A 25,126-nucleotide genomic window follows, 5' to 3' on the forward strand; every position below is an offset into this window, starting at 1 on the left:
CCTGTTGTAGGAGGCCAAAACCAAAATCTGGCCTTTTTTTAATGCAAAATAGGGGTTCTTTGATAATTGCCTCATGACAGTCATGTTTATGACAGATTTATGACAAGTTTTGTTGTCTTGGTAAATTCTAGTTGACAAAGACTCATGGCTATGAGTTATCAGTTTATGCCAAGTTGCCATAACAAAGGCATATCAACCAGTGTCACCTTTGCATTTAAAATGACATAACTGTGAGAATTGACAGTTGTCATCTCATTCATATTCATATTCAACATGTGATGATTATAATGGTTTGATCGCAGTCTTATGAACACACCCTTCAGGTAAAGGGCTGTCAAATTAATTGTGCAAATTAGCAAACAGTTTTATCTATTAAGACTTTTATATCATTTTGCTCACACATCTATAACTGGATATTAATTCAATGGATATTATAGCCAATCCCTGCGATGCAGATCATGGTTTTGAGAATCGTTAAATCTATTCTTCTATATAAGCACATGCAATGAGCTCAGGTAGTTTAATCCGGATATTTAAATAAGCTTTGATATTTAGTTTGAAAAAACAGTTATAGCAAGAGATTACAATTAAAGGATCCACTCATTTGGAAAATGTTCCCTGGCCTACTGACAAACATATGCTCACAAAACATATGGCTGCATTTTATGTGTAAAACGAACACTACAGAGCTGTACCACTGACTTCTTTACCTCTATATTGACCACTTTTCCAGCATAATTGGTTTGCTCAGTAGTTCATTACAAATAGACTTGCAAGGTGGAGCGGACCTGGATTGGCGAAAAACAGTTATAGACACAAGTTAAAACAAAACCTAAATAAACCAGAGTGAGATTATGGTAGAAGCACGTAATCGTGATGGTTTTTCTTTTCCAGTTTGCTTTAGAAAACGCTATCGGTTGGGTTTGAGGTAAGTGGGTGGGTGGGTCTGTCAATATCAAGCCGATATAGTACGATAAGCCGACCAGCTTCTCTCAGGGATGCACACGAGAAGGATGTTGATATGCGCAGAAATATATACAGCTGGGCATCACGGTGGCGCAGTGGGTAGCACAATCGTCTCACAACTGGGTCAGTTGGCATTTCTGTGTGGAGTTTGCATGTTCTCCCCATGCTTGTGTGGGTTTCTTTCAGGTGCTCCGGTTTCCCCCACAGTCCAAAGGCATGCGGTGTAGGTGAATTATATAAGCTAAATTGGCCGTAGAATATGTGTGTGAATACAAGAGTGTATCTGTGTTTCCTAGTGGTGGGTTGCAGCTGGAATTGCATCCGCTGCGTAAAACATATGCTGGATAAGTTTAAAGTCCCGCCACAGCGGAATGACCCCTGATTAATAAAGGGACTAAGCCAAAAAGAAAATGAATTAATGTATACAGCGGCCTCTGGTGGATTTACGAGAAATAGCACGTATGAAAAAAACATGCCCCAGTAACTTATTTGTGATTGTCAAAAAGGTACATGGCACTCTCTAGTGGATTTGTGAAGATGAAAACTGCAAGACAACATAGTACAGGGTACATATTTGTCGGTTCTCAAGAATGTAGTCCTGGGCAAATATCTCAAATAAACCTGGGTTGCAAAGATCTGATATCTGTCAAGTCTCAGATCTTTCACACAAAAAAGAACAAACCCCAGGTCCTTCTTTTGTCCTCATCACACAGACATAACAAATATGATGAAATATGAAAGCATTAGCCGAACAGCAACAGCATGCTATGAAATATTGGACTGCTGTTCTGTGGCATTTGTAGTACTTCAGGTGGATTTGTTGTGAACCACATTGACCAGCCTAAGACAAAGCAAAGCCTCTATTGTCTCCGTGCAGCTTCAGGGAATGATCAGAAATGCCCCTAGATATTGAGATATTGTTTTTGTAGTATTTCCCTACTGAAAGCATTCTGTCAAGCAGTGTTTTGGTGTGGTATGAAAGCTGCACCACAGGAGAACAAAAGGGCCCAGAGAGGGAGGTGCGTTCAATTTAACATATCATAAACAGAGTTTCTTGGGGCAATCTGAGGTTGTGGTTTACCACCAGCTTCTGGAACCACTAACATGCATGTTTCTCTACTTGAAGATTTTGCACAGCACTGCCAGAGATGTTAAATCATATGTGGATCTTTTTGGTCACAATCCCAGATACAACTAGAGTTTATAAGGAAAATATGAAACACAGCGCTGCACTCAGAGGATTCAGAACCATGTCTGTTCTTGAGACATTCTCGCATATGGAATAGATTTGAACAGAAAATGAAAACTAGAATTTCCATAAATTGACAGCAGGAAGTGGGACTATTTTCATTCGCTGTCACAGACACAGAGATTTTTTCCATGCGGTTGCAGCGGTGTGTTCACACGATTCAGCAAGATTTTTGACAGCTTAAAGATGTACGCTCTTTTTCCTCCGTGTGGTTCAAGTGGAGCTTTCTTTATGACTTTTAAATGTGACCATAGATGTTTAAAGGTGATTTATACACTTCATGTTCACTCCACCGACTTGACGTTTAGATTGGAGTGACACAAGAACATTGTGGGTGTGCAGATGATGCTCAGATTGTTGTAATAGACTCAGTTCTATAGAGCTGTAATTGCTTTAATGCTCGATGCTGTAATGAACACTTGCACGCTTAAAGGTATGGCTTGACTTTGCATGCATTGTGAGTGGGTTTTTTTTTTTTTTTTTGGGTCATTTTTATTAACTTTTTACAATAAGTTTGTATTATTTGATATATTAGTAAATGCATGTACATGTAACATGAACAAGCAATACATTTATTACTGTATTTTTGTTAATGTTAAAGTAGGTGATCTTCCAAAATGCTAACCAGTTAGCATAATATCTTCGAAACACAGTTAGAAACCCCCATTAGATCATGTCATTCGCCAGTTAGAAAACTTTACAGTACTTTATAATACTACAATTCCTAACAAAAAACTGTATTATATCTAACTCGTTTTCATTTGTGTAGTATACAAAACTTGTCATAATGTGCAATATTTCATGCATGCAAGGATCACTGGTCTCACTCTCTAACACTTTGTCCTTAAGCGACTACTGTATGCTTGGTGTTTGGCCGGCAGTGTGCTGGACCGAATATTCAAAGTAGCATGGTAAACAATATAGGGAGCGCATCACAGGTTGTCATTGTTCAAAAATGAACCAATGTGCATATAAAACTTACCTCACCTCAGTAAAGCAGGCAATGTGGAATAGTGCTATTTACTTGTGTTTTGTTGTTAAACTAAATAAAAATCTACATTATCGATGTTGTAAAAGGACCCTTATGAAACTGAAAATAGTCACATCAATCTTTCGCTGGAAGATTTCAGTGGCTGAACAACACTTCCGTGCATATAACCCATTCGTAACACAACAAAATTTATAAGCTTTGCGTGATTAAAATAGTTTTAAAACATAACATTACCTGTTGAAGAGAAATACTTCAATCATGGTGTCAACCTTCCTCCAGCGTGCAAACGTAACTCCAATATTGATTTAGGATTTTAAAAAGTTTTGATTCAGCATTTGTTTTTACCATGGGGACTGTCTCGTGTGCACATGAACATGCAGATCAGCATGAACAGAGGTGTGCAGTTGTACAAATCTACATTTGTTGACAGATAGTTTTGGCTACTCATCAGAATTATGGGAATTATCTGTCATGATCACCAGCGATTTTTAAGCACTAGAGTTCGCTGGTGAACATTCACACTCACATAGGACTACAAATCTGCTGGTAAAGTGACTACAAGAACCTGTCATGCACCACACACACACACACACACCGGTTCCTGATCCTGACTGATTGCATAAACAGCTGATGCTGCTCAAGTACTGATTTGACACACATATATACAGCTCACTTTGAGACACTCATTGCTGAGTCTTGTTATCTGTTAAAGTGACATTACATGTTTCCTTTGTCTGCCTTTGCTGTGGTTTTGATCCTTGCCTTGTTTATTTGTTCAATCCTGTTTGCTGCATGTCTCTGATCATCTGCCTGCCTATTGACTACGATTCTGGATTGCCTGTATACATCTGTTTGCCCCTGTGTTGACCATTGCTTGCCTGACCATCCATGCTAATAAATCTGCATGTGGATCCGCACCCCTGTTGTCAGTGTCACTTCCCTGGTTACATTATTATCCCAACAAAATTTAATTGGACAAACTTTTTTTAGTCTTATGCCTTAGCCAGAATATAAAAATACATATAAATACATTTAGGTCATTTACTTTAATCACAAGACAATCACCTACTGCACTTTTAAAGGTGTTCATTGTTAGTTAATGCTAACTCGCAGTGCAAGCATGAATTTAGATTTTTAATAATGAATTATGAATTAATAATGTTAAACTATGATTAATAAATGCAGTACCAATATTGTATAAATACATTAACTATACTAATCAAACTAAGAAACTAATCAAACTGAGAAACGGATAAATTCATTATTATGGTATAATCCAAATGAAAATGATTTAACATTTCTTAAATTTATGGATAGATGAATACCATTATCAGAAATTCATCTAACCTTTAAATTGCATGAAAAATTGCAAGAAGTAGATGCTTTGTTTCCAGTGCGGACATAGATAAACGTGTTCATGCTTTAATCACCAGCAGGGTGGATTACTGTAATGGCCTCCTCACTGCCCTTCTTAAAAAGACAGTCAGACAGTTGCAGCTCATCCAGAACACTGCCGCCAGGATTCTGACCAGAAAAAGAAAACCAGAGCACATCACACTTGTCCTCAGGTCTTTACACTGGCTCCCAGTTACATTCCGAATAGATTTTAATATTTTATTACTTATCTATAAATCACTAAATGGCCTAGGACCTCAATATATTATAGATATTCTCACTGAATACAAACCTAATAGATTCCTCAGATCATTAGGATCAAGTAAATTAGAAATTCCAAGAGTTCAGTCAAAGCAGGGTGAATCAGCCTTCAGCTACTACGCCCCCCGCTGCTAGAATCAGCTTCCAGAAAAGATCAGATGTGCTCCTACATTAAGTATGTTCAAATCAAGACTGAAACACATCTGTTTAGTGGAGCCTTTCCTGAATGAGCACTGTGCTACATGCGACAGATCACACTATTATGTCTGTCTTTTCTTTTTCATTCTTTTATAACCAATTTTAACACATTTAAATCTGTTTTTATCTGTTTTAATCATTTTGAATTATCTTTTATTCTTGTTTATGTAAAGCACTTTGAATTATCATTGTGTAGGAAATGTGCTATATAAATAAACTTGCCTTGAACTCGATGTTCTTCAATACTCTGCTAAACTATAGCGGTGTAAACATTAAAGGGTCTAATATACATTTATAGTCTGTTTCCTTACAGCTATCTTCATAGATAAATCATTTGACATTCATAATATTTCGTTTTTAATGTTTGGGAGGAGTGTATTGATGTGCAAGGTATTATACCACAAGCGTGAACACAATGCAGGTTAAGCATTGCATTGATAAACCTGCAATTTTTGCATTCAGAGCAGGGGACCCGTCATTGTACTTAACCATCCATCCAAGTGTGCAGCATCTGCTCTTTTAGATGTTTGTCCATTGTTCGCAGTGATTTAGTAAAGAAGCGCTCTGCTATCTCATGCTTAACATAATTACCGTAATTATGTGTATCTATGTTTTTAACAGAACAGCAATCCTATTACTTTCAGTCCCCATGGAAACTGCTAAGTGCTTTGCCCAAGACTATAGCTTAAGAGCTTCTACAGTGGCAATTTGGGATTTACTTAAACTTTTACAGTATAAACACAATGCTGGCAGCGGACCAGCATTACATTACAGGCACCTCAGGTTTCTCATAAAATCAGATTCTTAATGGTAGCTGCCTGGAGGACAAATTGGGGAAGTTTTAAAGAGCAGATTCATGCGTACCTGCAGACAATTTTGAACATTAGCCTTGCTTGATTGCAGGACAAAGCTGGAATTTTAAATGTTCCATAAGCACCATAAGCAAGTGTTTTCATCAATTATTTAAGTAACTGCAGTCATTTTATCGTGATGTGATGTCATCATGCATCAAACTCTAATTATTCTTAGGCTAGATGGCCAGAGTATGTTTTCCACACTATACAAACTACACGTTTTTGTTACAAAAGGTGTAAGTAAAAATGTCTTTATTATTTTGCTCTATAGGCTTACATACAAAGTAAATCAAATGATATAGTAATTTATAGTATTTTTAAATTAGTGTTTAGTGTATTTTACTCTACATATTAGTATTTACAACACTTTGTTGATAAATGCAGTACAGCATACTCTAGTATTAATGAACTTTAGTGAACCGATACATTGTAATAAATACTATTATATGCATGTATACTTTATTTTCATGGTTAACTGCAATGTATTGTAGCATAATATACCCTATAGTTGTAGAAAATATAGTACAGCATTGGGTAATTTGTATATATTACTAAACTTGATTTATTATAGAATTACTACAACAGATGTACTATATATTTGATTTACCAAAAAAAAAAAATGTGGGTATATATTTATTTTGGCACACATACAAAAAAAATGTTATTTGTTGCTTGTTCAAACTTATTTAAAAATGGGCTAAATCAGCACAAATTTTGGTGCTTTTTTGACAAATTTATAGTCTTAAGTTCAATCCACCTAAATTTGTTAAAACAATTAAGTTAACTTAATCGATTTGCGTTGGTACAACATTAAGGAATTGTGTAGAACCCAGCATTTTTGTGCAGTCATAAAATAAGCCATTTAAGATATTAAGATAAATAAATCCTAAATTTATTACAAAATTACATTTTAAAATACATTTTAAAAATGCCACAATTGAAGTCCAGTTCATGTGTGTTTAATTGATGAACATTTGGTGCTCACGAATAAGATATTTTGTAGTGAATCAAAAACAAACAGCAAAACTAGTGTCAGATCACCATCTTCACACCAGATAAATAAGATCCAGCCCCGGACGCCAGATTCTGTCAGAAAATGTCAGTTTCTCCAGGTATCTGGACAAGAAGTCAGCAGAGTTTCCAATACCCAAACTTGTTAATCAGTATTCAACTGAATTAACAGTCTCCTGCCAATATAATAGTGGACTACAAAAGCAGGAGAGCAGCAGAAGCAGGAGACGAAGTAATGATGATAAAGAAAGAGCAGAGTTTATTGAATAATCTTAGTTGCGTATGATTCTATGCTCAGACTTCGTCTGACCAGGATAAATCCAAGTTTTATTATAACACAAGCAACAACAATGGAAAATTACTGCTTCACAACATTGTCCAGAGACAATACAGACCTTGAAATGGAAACATTCTCTTATCTCTTACTCATGAAAATAAGTGTCGCTTGAATCCACACAGACATAAGAGGAAATAATAACGAAGCATCATTAATAATAATTATTTGAAAATAGTAATATTAAAATATAAAAACATAATCAAATGACAAATAATAATCAGTAAGAATCATTAAAATGATAAGTGTATAAATGACTAATGATCATATGATTAAATAAAATAATTAAATGAAGAATAAATGAAAATAAACAAATGAAAATAAAACACAGCACACATGAATGGTTGCTTTCTTGAAGCAGCACACACACAAGTTTGCTACAAGGATTCTCAGATCCTTAGTTAGAATCTTTACTAGTAAAAACCAATTCATGAGCAAAAAAACATGCAGCACCACTAGTGAAATACTGATCTTGAACAAGTAACTCTTATGAAGCAGTTCTTTTTAGAGAATCAAATACCTACAGTGGCATTCATGCAGTCCATTTCATGATGAACTGATTCTACTGATTCTAATGAACTGGTGAATTTGAAACCAACACCATTTCCAAATCAGTATAAACATTGAGAATCCGTCTGTAAGGCCAATCTTTTACTGAATAAATCTTGGTAATCACTCTATAGAGCAAAAAAAATGAACAAATCTGATTCAAAAAGCTTATAAACAGAAGAAACAAGCAAAATTGAATAAACTCTTCATTCAGCATGCTATATGTTTTGTCTCATGAAGGGTATGTTACCAATTCGCTATGAGAAACTGATGTAAATTCTTTACTGTGTGATGGCACTGAATACACTACATCAAACCTTTTTAGAAATCAGATTAAAAGGACTGCATTAAAAGAGTGACTCACTCCCAAATTATGTGCTAAACAAGTATATATAGTTTGTATATATCAATTTAAACTTTCTAAAATTTTGAAATTATAAAATATATATATATTTTTTTAATGCGGAGATGTATATAGCTGCAGCTCGCTTCCCTGTAAAACCCCTGCTTGAATAGATTAACCTTCTGTACATTAACCAGACGTTTATCATGTACACCTGTTCAACTGCTCAACCAAACATGTAGCAGCAGCTGTGTGCATCTAGGCATGTAGGTATGTATACAGTGAATGGTTCTGAAAAAAAGAACTTAGGCAAAGAGCAGCAAATCTATGGTGATTTTGCTTCAGGAGTCGATACCTCAAATCACCTCAAATAACCACTCAGTCACCTCAGAGTCAATACCTCAAATAACCACTTCTTTTAGCCAAAGTCTGCAGAATCATGAAGCAGATGAGCTACAACCAACCCAGGCTCATTCTGAAAACGTACCTCACGGACGTTTCGGGAGATCGCGAAATACGTCCCGGCGGCACGTTTTTCTGCAGTTTTTGTTTTCGCGAATCCGCCAGAGGTCGCTGTGTACGCTTTTTGAGATCTCAAATTTCCCTCGCGAGTGCCATTCGGGCCTGCTGTTCTCGCGTAAACCCACCAAAGGCCGCTGTCGACTCACTTTTTGACAGACTTTCTGTCTGACTGAGCGAACGATCCACTGACCCACCCTCCCCCTTCCCTAAACCCAACCAATTTTATCGATTGACCTGCCCACCCACTTCCCTAAACCCAACCAACACGTTTTAAAAGCAATCCAAAAAAATAAAAGCCCTCGTCTGATTTTCTTATTTTATTTACCACATTCTCACCCTGCTATTTACCTGTTTGTTTTATATTTTGGATTCTGTTTTTGTCTAACCTGCTTTCTGGAACGGCTCTTCACCGGACTCGAACTCCCGTCTTCGTGGTCAACTCCTCTCTGCATGTCAAATCCATGTCAAATAATGTTTAGACATTATTTTCATTGCTTTCAGAGCCTCTCTCTCTCTCATGAAAGTTTAATATTGATGCAAGCTATGAATGCTACAAATACAGGTTCTTTCTCAGCACTGGGAGCATTATAACCCCCCCCCCCCATATATATATATATATATATATATATATATATATATATATATATATATATATATATATATATATATATATATATATATATATATATATATATATATAAATATAAATATAAAGCCTCTATATATATATAAATATAAAGCCTCTATATCTTCACTGATGACCCTGTTATGCATAAAGGCATCAAAAGCACTTGCTCAGTGAGTTTATCTTCCTGATTTGTCAACTTTAGATGGATTGGCACATATTCAAGCTGACAGCTCTCAAACTTTTTTGACATGTTTAAAAATGATCGGGAGCTTGAGCAGTCACAAATCTCTGCTCGCCTCGTAAGTTCCTTTCGCACAGTATGAGCCACGGCCATACAAGCATCAGCATTTTCCAAGTGACTTCTCCTGATGGAAAACAGTCAAGTACAAACTTGTACAGTACAACAGCTAAAACTGCACTGTGTACGCCAGCCTTTAACAACAGCATAATAACAGTACAGTTTGCATGGGCTCACCAAAATTGGACCATAGAATATTGGAAAATGATTACGCTGTACTAGGAAGGTGTAAATTGTAAAGTTGCTGGCGAGCGTAATACATCCTTTAAAAAAATTTTTGTTAAAGTTAAATGCCAAAACAAAACTGTCAAAATGCCAAAAACCCCTAATTGTCACCGTCCCAATACCGGGACACTCAGGTTTACTTTATTATATTGCAATTAAATCCTAATCTAATCATTACAAACTATATATCATTGGCAAGGTCTAACTCTTCTTAATACATGAAATACTGTTGTTTTTCCTATTATTAAGGAAGAGTAATAGATCAAAATACTTTTACTGTCAATTTACTGTCACTCTTCAACCTGTGAGACCATTTGTTGTTACATTTTTAAACTATAAATATTATAGTCTAAACATAAGGCAATCAAGACAAACTATATATCTTAAGTGAAAGCTTAAGTGTAGTTTCTAATTTAAAATTTCTAACTTGTTGGGACAAGGATGCTCATCAAAGTTGTAAAACAGGAGTCTCAAACTGCTGATCCGCGGCCCCTTCTCCTTCCTCCGGCTGCAACTGACGTCAAAAATATAACAAGATTCGGCCCGACAAAACATATATTTTTGAACCTCTATTATTGTTGTGCTGTTGCGTCTAGCCACCTGTGGTTTTGACCCGCCACCTAGTTGACATTTACAGTACTGCATTCAGATTAGTTTTACTTTCATTTTCTCTCAGTGTATGGTCAAGAGTAACACACATGTGTTTTATTTCAAAATACTGATTTAAATGTTAAAATATATGTCCGTAAGTGCTCTGTTTTTACTAAAGCTCTATTTTTTTTTATATTTAAGGGTCGTTTGATTATTATCAGGTTTTACCACTTGTATTTTATTGTACAAACACTTCTTCATGGCTTATATGTTATGTTGGGTTGCTGGTGGTGTAACAAATATGATAGTTTTGCTAATATTGGATCCAAATGGTCTCATTTAATAGACTTGGCTCATATGCTTATTAAGAATTGCATGAAAACTATGTACATTAGTAAAATTGTACTGCGTTGACGGTTTATTCCGTTGTGGCGATCCCTGATTAATACTGGGACTAAGCCGAAAAGAAAATGAATGAATGAAATTTTTCACTACAATCCGACAAGTGTCTACTTTAAAATGAGACTGAGCTTAAATCTTTGCACTTGAAGATCAGCGTTGAAGATCAGAGAATCATTTTAATTGAACATGTAATTTTCATGTCTTTGTTGAAAAAGTGGGGGCGACAAGCAAAGGTTAAAAAAATAGCAAAACCAACATCATTTGATTCCTCAGTCATTTTAAAGCGGTGCTATTTAGTGATTCCATGATCCAATTATCAGTTCAAAGAAAAAATAAAGGAAAAAAAGTACAAACTTCCACTAAATGAAAGGAACTGCTTGCAAATGTCTTGAAGCTTTGAGTGAAATAAATCACACTGTTTGCTGTGCAGAAACCCAGCTCTCTGTGTCTAATGATGATCTGGATCAAAGCCAGAGATTCTAATTTTGGCCAGCTCTGGCTTTCGATGCATTTTTCTCACTTCATTTATCCCGACTGCTTATGTGCTTAAAATGTCAACACATGGGTTCTGGTCAATTTCTCTTGTGATTCGCCGCAGATCGTCATCTTGTTAAAATTTTCTGTCCATTTTTGTGGATGTTACAGTTAAGGGCCCATCTGTGAGGTGTGAATGGAAAAACTGTCAGCAAGATGCGTCGAGCAGATAAAAAGTGTAAAAATGACGATGCAGGCCATATTTGTACCCGTGTCCAGAAATAAACCTGCTACCTGTTTTTGAGTGGAAACACTAAGCATTAGGCCATTCACAACTTCCTCCTCATTACAGCAACAAAGTCAAATGTTTTACTTAAAACCATTTGTGATAAAGCACAAGCTTGATGGTTTTGTGTATATGATTCAAGGAGATACGTTGTTATTGTTGGAAAATATGTTAATAGAGTGAAAGATAAATAAGAAGCAATGCAATCCTGGGGGATCATTCACAAACTATTTAATACCATGAATACATTTGAATGACTAAAAATATTTTAATAATATTATTTATAGACTTTATGGAAGAAACACACTAACAGCATATGCGAATCAATCCTTTTTTGGTAATAAGTAAAATTATATTAATAACGAGTGATGATTAAAATAAAATAAGCAAAAATAATTGTAATTTTGGCAGTTGACCTTATTGCAAATGCATTTGTAGGAGTTTTATTTATCTGAAAGTGTGAGTGTTTAAATTAACATCCAAGGTGAATTACAGTGCTGAGAAGTATCACATTACAAATATTCAATTTACTGTGGTTTCTCAGGGATTGTAGTCTAAAAATATGTATAATTTACTTTTACTGCAGTACATTTTTAGTGCAGTCTCTATACGTGTCCTACACTGTCTACATTGGCTACATACATTCAATACTTATGAATGTTTATTTATTTTCAATTTTTTGTCTACAGCGATTGGCTATCTAGAATAATCAGTCCTGTGATTCTCATTCAGTTAAAATGCGCATAGACAGACTGACCCTAAACAGTCTTTATAAAGCCTTTATACTGTCAATGTTGCAAACGTGTACAGCGTGGAAGCATTAAAAGTGTTGAAGATGCATGTCACTGATGAGAAGGTAAAGGATGCCATCTGTATGATGACTGAAACTACCAAGTTAAACAATAACGTGCTAATTGGTAATGCACTACAGAATGAGAATTGGGAATTGTGTCCTTAATCAGGTGGAAAGGATTCTGAATGATTCAACTCATTCTTTGTTTCCACATTATGAACTGCTTCCCTCTGGTAGGAGATATAGAGTCCCTAAGTGTAGATTGAACCGATATAAGAAATCCTTTGTACCCGTTTCAGTGGATTTAATTAACAAAAGTTTATCTTAATTAGCGTTTTTACTACTGTATTTTGTATTGTATTTATTGTTTGTTTTTATGGAATGTCTGCAGCAATATGGTGATGCCCTTGATTTGCAGCATCAACTACTAGACACCTGTAGCTTGTTAGTCAGGGTTCATAATGCTTAATTTCCTGGGTTCATAATGCATATGACCTCTTTATCAGGTGTTTATATTATTATAAGTGGATATATAATTGAAATTCGTTCTCACATTAAATTTATCTCACATTTTAAATGTATAATCCATGAATAGCAAGTAATTTAACTTAGACTTAGAAATAGCCTTAAAGCAAGATGGTACCGATCTAAGCTACATTTTTAATTTGTAGAGTACAAGGTGAAATGTTTCTAACAGAGTAATACACTACTGTTGGGTACTTTTATCAGAGCCACTTTTTTCCAGATACTTGGAGTAGTATTTAGAAAGATACTTTTACTCTCTTGAACACATTTTTTGACAATTAATGGCAGGGCCGTGCACAGGGGGGCCTTCATTGGCTGAGGTGCCCATCTTGCTCAATCGAGCTTAGCAAAGCCTACAGCGAAGCAAAGTTTGGGGACTACAAAAAATACATCCAGGTTGAGAGATCACAATTGCTTCAGGTTATGTGCATTTCACCACAGGCCCGCGCATCGTTTTTAGGTTTCTCGTTTTAGCAAGAAACCTAAAATGCCTCTAAATGCTGCTTTTCCACAGAGCTTCTTCTGTTTCTGTATTTTGGCTTCCAAAGACACAACACAAAGACAGAAGTGCTTACAGTTTAATTTTAATTATGTTCCCAAAGAATGATAAAAAAGGACATAGCTCTAGCATTTGACAATGGACAGCTTCCAGAATCTCTCCCCGTTCAGTGCTGGATTCGGCTAAAATCTCCTCAAAGGAGCAGCTCAAACTATAATAAACGAAGCTGTGGATTTTGAGCCACAACCTGTACGAATTTTTATTTGTTAAAATTGATCAATCACATGCACAGTTTCTAGTGTTAACAGTGTGTTGTAGCGAGGATGTAAACAAGGATGTAAACAATGGGAAATGCTGTTTGGCACCACTAACAATTTAGCTACAAATTCATATTTATCCATCAAACTGCTGTAAACACCCACAATCTTCACCAGCGCTGCAGTGTCTCTACAGCTCAAATAATCAACTCACAAAAGATATGTGAACGTTTCATATTACCTACACATGCTTATAACCCAAATATATATGAAGGACACTTGTCATTTTCTGTCTGATTCAGGCTTAAACTGATACAGCTAAAGATACTCTGACTGACAGTGTTTACACAGTGCAAAAAAGCGAGTTATTGTATTATAATTATGTTAACCGACCAATCACAGCCTCTTGAGGGCGGGCTTTTGGAGGAACTATGAAATATGACAGTTATTTTCATGTTAGCTGAGTAGCAGTATATAATCAAAGTATAGATCATTTTGAGGAATGTAAACAATAACAATGGTCCAAACGTATTTCCTGTTTTTACATTTTTAATTTCTATAGCTTCCGAGAATCTAAAAAGGTCTACATATTGATAAATAATGTTATGATAGCTGTTTTAATATCAAGTTATCATTGAATTGTCTCTTCTTACAGTTATAGCCTCTTCTTAAGGTTTTATAACAAGCAGGAAATGTTCACGGGCCAATGACATTACATTGAAATGGTCTATATATGAAAAAATAACATGATTTTTTACAAATGAAGTATGAGCACACATTGCTTTGCATTTTATAAACACAACCAAGCCTTAAAATACACTGTGGACCACCTCTTTAATGCTTGGGCAGCTGACTGCAAATTGATTTTTTTTTTCTCAAAGACAATTGTGATGGAGTATTATAGAACAGTGCTCCTTTATACAGAGCGCCAGGTGATTACCATCAGAACCCCCATGCTGATTTGTCAAGCCTTTATGAATTGCAAGGCCATGCGGCATGCAGCAGTTAAATGTTAATCTTAATGGACGTATATATCACTACCTAAAAAAAAATGTCAATGATAATGTCAAAGATCAAATCAATACAAATTCATTTACAGCGGACACAAATAGATTCAGATTACTGTAAAAATCAATTGTGAATAAAAATAGCAGTTGTTTATATCGAAATATAGAGAGCTGCAGTGAGTTGTTCCTATGTCTCGAGATTTGATCTGACAAACAAGGTTTAGCATGAATTCTATAAGTGATGAAATAAAAATGACCATAAAAGCACTAAGCTGTTTAATACCGTTTTAAGAACCAATACTTTTTTATGCATTTACATATTCAAAACCAAAGTTTATATGCAAAGTTTATATGAAATTTAGTTTTGTAAATGATGATGGAAACTGTAAGAAATACCACAGCCATGTAATACACATTCTCACACGCACACATTTACATATATATACACACACACAGACACACTCTAACTACTTGTGCCTGATTAATGGCTGCTAAACTGAGTCAATAATGCTGCTTATTCTGAAACTGCACAGCCCCAATTGGTCACACCCTCTCACAAAGATTAGTCCAGTCCTGCAACATCCCCACAGGGATGGAGCAAATTGCTTCCATTTTATCAGATGCAGACCAAAGGCTAACTTAAATCAACCTTTTTCAGGGCTTTTTGTTGTCGCTTTTGTGTATAGTGTGCACAATATCAACCATATTCATGCATACTTACCCTTTTCAGGCCTGTAGCCTTAGTGAAAGGGGTGGTTTATTTTTCTCAAAAAATAGACCTTTTTGCAGTTACACACCTCATTTTTTATTTAGTTATGAGATTTAAATACCTTTTAAGCACTATTTTTAGCTAGGTTAGCTTGTTGGATGGTCATTCTTACCACACTTTTTCATGTACCAAAAATATTTCCTAAATTTAGAATAAAGAAATATGAAAAAACATAATTTTTAAATACAAATTTATTACATCAAATATCATAAAAAAAATAGTCAGTTTTAAATTAAAAAGACAAATTATAATAACAAACTGGCCAGCATATTCAACTCACATTCCTCAGTCAGAATTTGACCATTCATTCATTTTCTTTTCGGCTTAGTCCCTTTATTAATCAGGGGTAACCACAGAGGAATGAACCGCCAACTTATCCAGCATATGTTTTATGCAGTGGATGCCTTTCCAGCCGCAAACCAACACTGGGAAACACCCATACATTCTTGCATTGACACACATAGACTTCGGCCAATGTAGTTTATTTAGTTCAGTGTTTCCACTAGGATTATTTTCCAGCTGTGGCGGCAGGCCTTTTTTGCAAAGATGTACCAACTATCTGTGGCGTTATTTCAATGACAAATGTCGTGAGCGCAGTATTACAAGTCGAGATCGCATTTATGTTATAGCCTACGAGCATGTGAATGTCTCTGCTTGTGCACCGATTTCCTCTGCTTGTGCACAAAACTTCTTGCACGCCCCCTCAAATATACTCTGCTCAAGCGCAGATTTTCTTGTGCACTCTCTAATAAACGCTGTTGAAGTGCGATTTAGTGCGTTTATGTAACAAATATGTCTACAACATTTATTAGATTTGCTATAGGAATATTTATGAATATCTCCAATAGACCTATACAGAGCAGTATTTATGCGTCCCAAAGTTAATTTAAACAGCTATACGTCGTGTTTGCTGGCATCACGCTCCTGTCAGTCAGCCAGTCAGTCAGCACGTAATATTAAAGGGTTAAACAAGTACTACAGCACTACTACAGTTACAGAAAAGTTTGCACTGTTATAATTCACTTACCTTTTAATAGGCTTTGGTGCGATTATAATCCGCTATTAAAAAAAACCACGACTGAATGTTTTGAATGAAAAGCTGTAATTTAGCCCCTAAACACTTTTGAGCTATGTCTGTGGCAATTATGCAATCAGTGTGTGTGTGTGTGTGTGTGTGTGTGTGCGTGCGTGCTTGCGTGCGTGCGTGCATGTTTCTTCCCCCTGATTGTTTCTCATGATGGGTCAGAGAAGAGAATGACATCGGAAACAATTAGCCACATCAATAAACTACAGCAAGGGTGCCCAAACTTTTTCCTATAAAGGGCCAAAAACCAAACTTGATTGAGGGCTGTGGGCAGAAGTTGAGGTAACACTTTATTTTGATGGTCCATAGACTGTCTGCTTAATATCTGTTGAAACGTCTCCTTCAACAGACATTTAACTGACTACAAGAAACTTTGCAAGTAAATGTCAACTTACACTAACTCCAACCCCAACAGTCTACTTATAATCTAATGAGAATTAGTTGGCATGTAGATGCAATGTAACTTAAATTCAACAAACGGACCATCAAAATAAAGTGTGACCGAAGTTGAATATACCAAACCACATTACCATAAATTTGCCATGTGTAATTTCCTGTGTAATTTAATTGCTAATATTAAAAAATAACTAGAAAACATTGCTTTAAAGCATATTGATGATGCAGTATAAGTTTTAACATTTTATAATGAATTATCACAGTAAAAACATTAACAATCCCATTTATAACACAATGGAGATCATTGCTGAATACACGAGTCAAGCTGCTCCTGCCTTTGCCTTGATTTGCTAACTGATGTCTTGTGCTCTGTCCTCTATCTGTCAAGTGGCAGTATTTACATTTTAAAAGTCTGATTCCTTTACAACATTTGATTTTAGCTGACTTTTTTTGTAGCTCCTCAATTAAACAAAGAAACAAAAGTTTACGTTAAATTGGAAATGAGGATCACTGTCAAAGACAATCGCCCCAATCAACACCCTATCATTCTCCCTCGGTTTTCAGATAAGATGACGGGGCCAAACCATAGGTTATGATGGGCCAGGTTTGGTCTGCGTGCCCTACTTTGTGCACCTCTACACTAGAGAGTCGAGTAGCAGGTACAGATGTATCAGCACCTGCACTGTAAAACCCAATAAGTTAAGGTAACTCAAACCATTTGAGGAAACTGATTGCAACAAACTATTTAAGTTCAAAAACTAATCCTAATGAGTACTTTGAGCTCAATCCATTTAAGTAAATGAAGCAATTTCAGAACAGTAAAACCCAAAACCCTAAACGAAGAGAACTCAAACCAACTGAGTGCTGTAAAACCCAATAAGTTAAGGCAACTGAAACCTGAACTTACTCCATTTAAGTTGAAGTAATGAGGTATTTAATTAACTCATTACCTTTAACACTGAGTTCAAAACTCTTTCCAAATGAGTAGAATTAACTTTGAATAAATTTGAGTTAATTACATTCATTTCAGTTGGTGAAGTTGACTGTCACCTATGGAGAGATTTCAAGGGCACAGAGGGGGTCACACACCAGACTAAATTCCCACCTCATCACGCCACATCTTTTCTATGAGTTCTGACTTTTCTATTCAGTGTCTGTCTGCTGCTAATAGAAAACAATGTAAAAATGTTACATGCCACAGTGACACTTACTGTTGCCACCATATTTACAATCCCATCTACTGCAGCAAGGTGTGTTAGAGAGTTTTAAAATGGTATGCTGTTACTCAGCCTTTTCACTCAACCTTTATTTGAAGTATACCGGGGCTTTAAATCTCGCTCCTCTGGCCTCAAAGGGCACACCAGTGACTGACACTCGAGGCTAAAGTCTTTAGCATCCTTGTTAGCATGCATGCCTCCCATGCAAGAATTGCTAGTTAAAATTCTGTTCTGAGCTTTGGGGAGTAGTGGGTAAACCTGACTCCCCTGTCTTCAACAAGGGGGTTGCAAATCAATTCATGAATTCTAGAAAGTTCTGTATTCTCTCTCCCTGAATTCAAAATGCATAAATCACTTTAAGCTTGCCTTTTCCTTGCAAGACTGCTCTTCATAAGTCTATCCGTTGCATTATAATACTGTTAATTTGCTGATTGTGTTACCTCCAGAGCAAGAATACAAAGAATAGTATAAAAAGATAAGATAGAGGGTGAATGAAATGAAACCGCATGCTCAGAATTGTATTTCTTTACAGTTTGTGTTTATTGACGTATTTGAAAGGGATGTGAATAATTGTTTTGCTGCAAAAGAAAGGCAGTTTGCATTTTCGTCTAGTTTAAACGGAATAATGCATGCTGTCTGAAAACATCACAGCAAAGGGGGAATTGAAATTAACATGAAACACAACACAAGCAGAAATCATCATTTCAAATAACTATGTAAATGTGAAATGTTTTAGTCACTTCATGTCTGTCATGATGTGCTTTCTCCAGGGATAACAACCACAAGTGAGATCTCCATAGTGTCAGTTTTTCCTACACGTTGATATTTAACAGCAATCAAATGGAATCTTCTTTTAAAGTCTTTTGCTTTTCCCCAGCATAAAGGCCACATTAATGTGTCCTTAAGAGTATCAGAAGAGAGAATAGCAATCTAGAATCTCCAGAATTGAAGAATTTCCATGTGAACTCAAACATTTCTCACTAAACTTACAGAATTAAAATGCCATACATTAAAATTACAGAATCTGTGTTTATCTAAGCTGTTTACATTCATTTATTTAAAGTTTTATACTACTAGTTGGATGTCAACAATTAATCCACCTGCTTTAATTTTGTTTTTCTACTGAAGATAGTGGGTCAGGGAATAAGTACTTATTATTTTTATTATTATTAGTAGTAGTAGTAGTAGTAGTAGTAGTAGTAGTATGGTTTTGTATTAAACAATTTATAGTATTATATAGTATTATAATTGGTTTGTTTGTTTGTTTGTTTGTTGTTTGTTTATTATTATTATTATTATTATTATTATTATTATTATTATTATTATTATTATTATTATTATTATTATTGATGATGGTGGTGGTGGTAGTAGTAGCCCATCAAGCATTTTTTGTTTTTAAAGATGTCTAATAGATGTCTAAACACAGATGTCTTGGCTAAAACAAGGCTAAATTGGTGCTGTCTGTGAAAATCTAATAGATGTCTAAGAATAAGCCAAGACTAGACTAGTCATCAACTAAAAAGAAATGAATGACTACACATATAAAGTCTGTTTAATCTGTCTATTTGACGACTAGTTTAGTTTTAGGCTATTCTTAGATGTCTATTAGATTTTTACTGACAGCCCAAGTTTACCCTTGTTCTAGCCAAGCTGTCTATGTTTAGATGTCTATAAGACGTCTATTAAACACAAAATAGTTTGCTGGAAGTAGTTTAACAACAGTATTATGTAAGATTGTGTAGACCATAAAATAAAAAGGTAATTACAACTTTTTATCTCACAATTCAGACTTGTCTTCTCACAAAGACCAGTTATAAACTTATACATAAGTTAACAAGTTATGAGCAAGTTATAAAAGTTATTAGGTATGCAATTGTGATTAAATAAATTATGTGAAATAATTTGATCTATAAATTCAGAATTGGAAGGAAGTCTAAAAAGAATTAATGTTGCACTTATGTGAAAATTCACAATTTTGAGATATCGGTTTATATCTAATAATTCATAATTGTACATTTACAGCTCATAATTCCAAGCTTATGTTTTTGGCATTATTTTTCAGAATTGAGAAAAATCTTTTTAAATAGGGGGAGAGAGGAGTTTGAGTTCAGGTAGATCTCGATGAACTCCCCCGACTTATTTCTGGCTAATGACAGATATAGGATGGCTAAAGAGAGATTTACACTTGGCTATGGTATCAATTTGGTATGCTCAATTTATTTATGTTGCATGTTTTTGGACTGTGGGAGGAAACTGGAGAACCCGGGGAAAACCCACTTGAGGACGAGCAAACTCTGTACAGATATGTCAACTGGTTTAGTAGGGACTTTAACGAGAGACATTCTTGCTGTGAGGCAACAGTGCTAATCACTGGGCTGCTGTGTCGCCCATCTGAAAAGGAGGAGGAGTAAGGGTGCGATTATTGAAGACGGAAATACTGAGATTAGAAAACTCTGGTTATTAATAGTGAGTTAAGAATCATCTGATTGGTGAATCAATTGTAAGCTGATTGCAATTTTCACACACCTGAAACTTGTCTATAGCGCTTGTTCACTGCTGCTCTTATAGTTGTGTAAATTGCTTCCTTGTCCTCATTTGTAAGTCGCTTTGGATAAAAGCGTCTGCTAAATGACTAAATGTAAATGTAAGCTTATGCGAAATCAGCTGAACAATCATAAGCATGTGATGCTCTCGAAATTAGTTTATAAATAATCTACACTTATCAAAAAAAATAAACAGTAATGTTACCTCATATTTGTGCTTTATATACTTCATTGGATGAGTTTAAAAGAAGAACCACTTTTGTACAACATGAAACAAATCTGAAGTGACGAGGCATATCATGCATGTCTATCAACAAACTAATATCAATGATATGGTGAAGATTAAATCAATGCCATGCCCTGAGCATAAATCTATCTAACTGCATCTAACTGCAAACAATGTTAAAACAAACACACACACACGCGCACACATCACTTTAGGACACAAATAGATACTGACAGTTGGATGCCGTCAGAGTGCAGAAAAATGCTCTTAAATCTGGTACACACACACAAAGGAGAAACCTTCAACCCATCCCCACTTTCAAACATGGTGGTAGGAACCTAATGTTTTTTTTTTTGGGGGGGGGGGGGGGGTGGGGGGGGGGGTAAATTGCACCATGAAAAAGAAGCATTACATCAAATTTCTCAACAGCAACATCAAGCAGTCTGCAGAGAAAGGTTGGGCACCAGTGGACATGCCAGCATGACAATGACCCAAGGCACATAGCAAAAGTGGTCAAGAAATAGTTAGCAGACAAAAACATTAATGTTTTGCAGTGGCCCAGCCAGAGTCCTGACTAATTGGCCGTTTCCACTGAGTGGTAAGGTACGGTACGTTTCGGTTTGGAGCTCTTTTATGGCCATTTCCACTGTAAAAAGTCGTAACAAACCGTAGCATACCACTTTTTAGGCACCCATTCAAAAGGATACCAAACAAGAGAAAGGGTACCAAAAGGCGACGCTAGACACGCAGCTAAACGCTATTGGTTTACAGAGATACGTCATTCGCTTACGCAACAAGCCAGAATGAAAAAAAAAAACCCGCCATGTTTGAAATACTCAGCCAAGAGATTACAGCGGAATTACATATTATATGAGCCATGGTCGATCCGGGCTCAAACAAACCTTGTCGTCGTCTTGAGGAACAGCCACAAAGCCAAGAAGAAGAGCAGATTTTACCCTGTGCCCCGTAGTTTTTTACAAGCCAGTCTGAAGCACGAGCAGTTTCGATTTCTTGCTTGAACTTGCAGCACCTCTAACGTTATTTCTGAAATAACAAACTTCTTGAGCTGATGATAATAATGTGCACTTGATTATTGACGTGCTTTTGAAACCTGATCCTGTCAGAAGCTGACAAACGCGAGAGTGAAGCGCGAAAAATCAAAGAAGCCGGAAAAAAGGAGCACATTATTTTTTAGCAAACGTGAAAAAACTGCCATGTTTATATTATTATCATCACCTTTTGGACTAATATTAACTGGGAATGATGGAATCACTGTCTAACAGAGGCTACATGTGCTGCTGAAGATTACAGACTCAGATAAGAGGTTTAAACTGTCTGTGGGCTATATTTTGTGTTGTTTTTGAACCTAAATAAGAACTAAATGTCTGCTGTGTAATTCCTGCACACTACAGGCCAATCACTTAGCATACAGTAGTCGCTTTAGTGCAAAGCTCTTTAGAGAGTGTGACTGATGAGTGAGACTGATGAGAGAGTGATGACAAGTTTTGCTTGCTAACTACATAACTGAAAACGTGCTAGATATAAAACAGTTTTTCATTCAGAATTGTAATATTATAAACTGCTATAAAGTTTTCTAACTGGCAAATGACATGTTCTAGTGGGTCTCTGTCATCTTTAATGTGCGCGTTCGTGATTTCAGGAGGCGTGGATTTGGACAACAGGGGAGGGACTGTGTTTCAAAAATATTATGGTAACCAGTTAGCATTTAGGCAGACCACCTACTGCATCTTTAACCCAGTCAAACATTTAAAGGAATAATTCAACCAAAAAAAACAATTCTGTCATCATTTACTCAGTCTTTAGCTGTTATAAACCAGTTTGACTTTCTTTCTTCAGGTTGAACAGAAAAGAATGTTAAAAACCTGTAAGCACACTTTTGAACACATTAAACACTTTTGAAGCAGACAGTTAAGCAGATAAACACAACACACTGTTCTTCTTTTTTGTTCAACACAACTTTATTGAACTTTAAACTTTTCTCGGCCCCCATAATAAAATGTGACGGTTTTTCCCCCGTATTGCAGCTTGGGCCTTGGAGGCAGGTCTGGTGTTGGGCCACATGTGCTGCTTCTTCTGTATTCTGTACTTTGTCATGTTCTCTTCTTTCAAACTGCAACTTGTTCTTGTCCACCTCATCATCCTAATCTTCTTCACCCACTCCTTCCTTACAATGGCAATTGTTGTCTCTTTCACCTCCATGTTCTTTTCCACCTCCTCACATTCCTTTTCTTTCATCTCCTCCTCCACCCTGCAGTTTCTCCTTGGCCTCCTTCCCTTCTTCTTCACGTTCTCTTTCTCCATGTCCTCATCCTTCTCCTCCTCCTCCTTTTCAATGTATTTTATTTCCTCCTCATTTTTCTTCTCTCGATCCATCTTGTCCTCCTCCACCAGACTTTTCATCTCCTCCTCCTCCTCCTCCTCCTTCATATTCCTTCTCCAAAACTCCTCCTCTGACAACCGGCTGCTTATCTTTTTCTTTCTTTCCTTTTCCTCCTTTGTCTTCTCTTCCTTTGTGTTATCGATCTCTTTCTCCGCCATCACCTCCTCCTCCTCTACCACCTCCTCCTCCTCTACCACCTCCTCCTTCTGCATTATCTCCTTCCCTTCTTCCTTTTTCACCACCATCTTCTCATAGATCTCATAATCTGTTAAAAGACAAACAATTACTGTTTGCACATAATACACAGTCATTTTCAAGGAGACGTTAAACTCCAGATAAGGGGGAGTAAAAATACAGTTTATTCAAAAGATTATAGTTAGGGTTGGGTATCGTTTGGGGTTATATCGATACCAGTACTAACTCGATAGTTTTAAAAACGGTATCGCTGCCAAAACAGTGTCTGAAACAATACGTATGAGCCGCAAAATTATGGTGGATGACTTTAGAAAAATCTTTTATTTGACCAAAAATAAATTTTAATCATTTTCATTGAACAATATAATTGAAGTTTAAAGGTTACGTCGATTCCTATTTTATATATTTGAATCGAATTGCATTAATTTATTTACTTTTGATCAGTTGTTTGTTAGTATTAATTCAAGATTTGCATTATACAATTAACATTACATTAGCTTCCTACTAACCTGTGGAGAGGCTGTCATCAAAATCAGGGAACTCCTTTTTTCTAGGGTTGGGGCTTGTGACTACGTTTGCGTTTACTGAGTATGTTTACAAAAGTTATATGCTGATTCGGCACCAGGTTTTGGTACCCAACCCTATTTATAGTCTAAAAAATATGTGGATGCCAAAACCATCATTTACCTTCAGAGGAGGAAAGCCTGAATGGCTCATTGCTGGGAGAGAAGCAAAACCACTTTAAAGCGGCTCTGATAAAAGAAGCAAACTTGCTCTTCTTTTTCCTTTGTTTCACTTTCTCTTTCTTGTCGCCTGTTAAAAGAGAAATGATTGCACATCTTTACACACTTTTCCACAGTAATTTGAGAGGAAATTAAAATGAACATTGACCAAAAACAAAAACCTAAATATATATTTTTTATATTATATTATATATTATATTATATAACCCAAATATATATTATCACAACATAATTTTCCATATCATTTGGTATCGCAAATTATTTATATAATATATCCAAATTTATATAATATATATGCAAATACATTATTTTTGCTGTAATTGATTTACAGTAAGTTACTAGCAAACTGCTGCAAGTTACTGTTTTTTTACAGGAATTTAGGAGCTCTTCATGAAAACAGCTGTCTGTTATACTGTAAAAACATTATTTTTTAATAGTAAGTATATTAGTCAGGAAAACACTGGAGATTCATATCACAATGTAAATATGACTTACTATTAGTGCCGTTTATAGGCTGTTCTATGAGCAGCTGCTTTTCATTCTGGCTCTTGGAGATCGTACTGGCTTTGAAGAAAGAGATCTCAACCTCCACTCCAACTCCGTTCTCCTCCATTTTGGCAGCTGATGTTGCAGGGTCAACGCCCAATGTAAGATGCTCAATCATGATAGAAATTGGTTGAAGGTTTCAGGCTTTCACCTGTAAACTCGGGTTTGCAAGCTGGAATAGGATGAGGATTTCGGTCTTGCACCGTGAATCACTCAAACGGGGGGATGTTCAATCGCTGAGACTTGAAAAACTAGAGGACTTAGATATTCAATCACTGCGAAAAACACACCTGCTATACGCCACCACAACAAACCCACAAAAGATTCTCCTATGATGCAAGGCTTCAA

Source organism: Danio aesculapii, chromosome 3 (assembly GCF_903798145.1).
Source record: "Danio aesculapii chromosome 3, fDanAes4.1, whole genome shotgun sequence".
Taxonomy (NCBI): domain Eukaryota; kingdom Metazoa; phylum Chordata; class Actinopteri; order Cypriniformes; family Danionidae; genus Danio; species Danio aesculapii.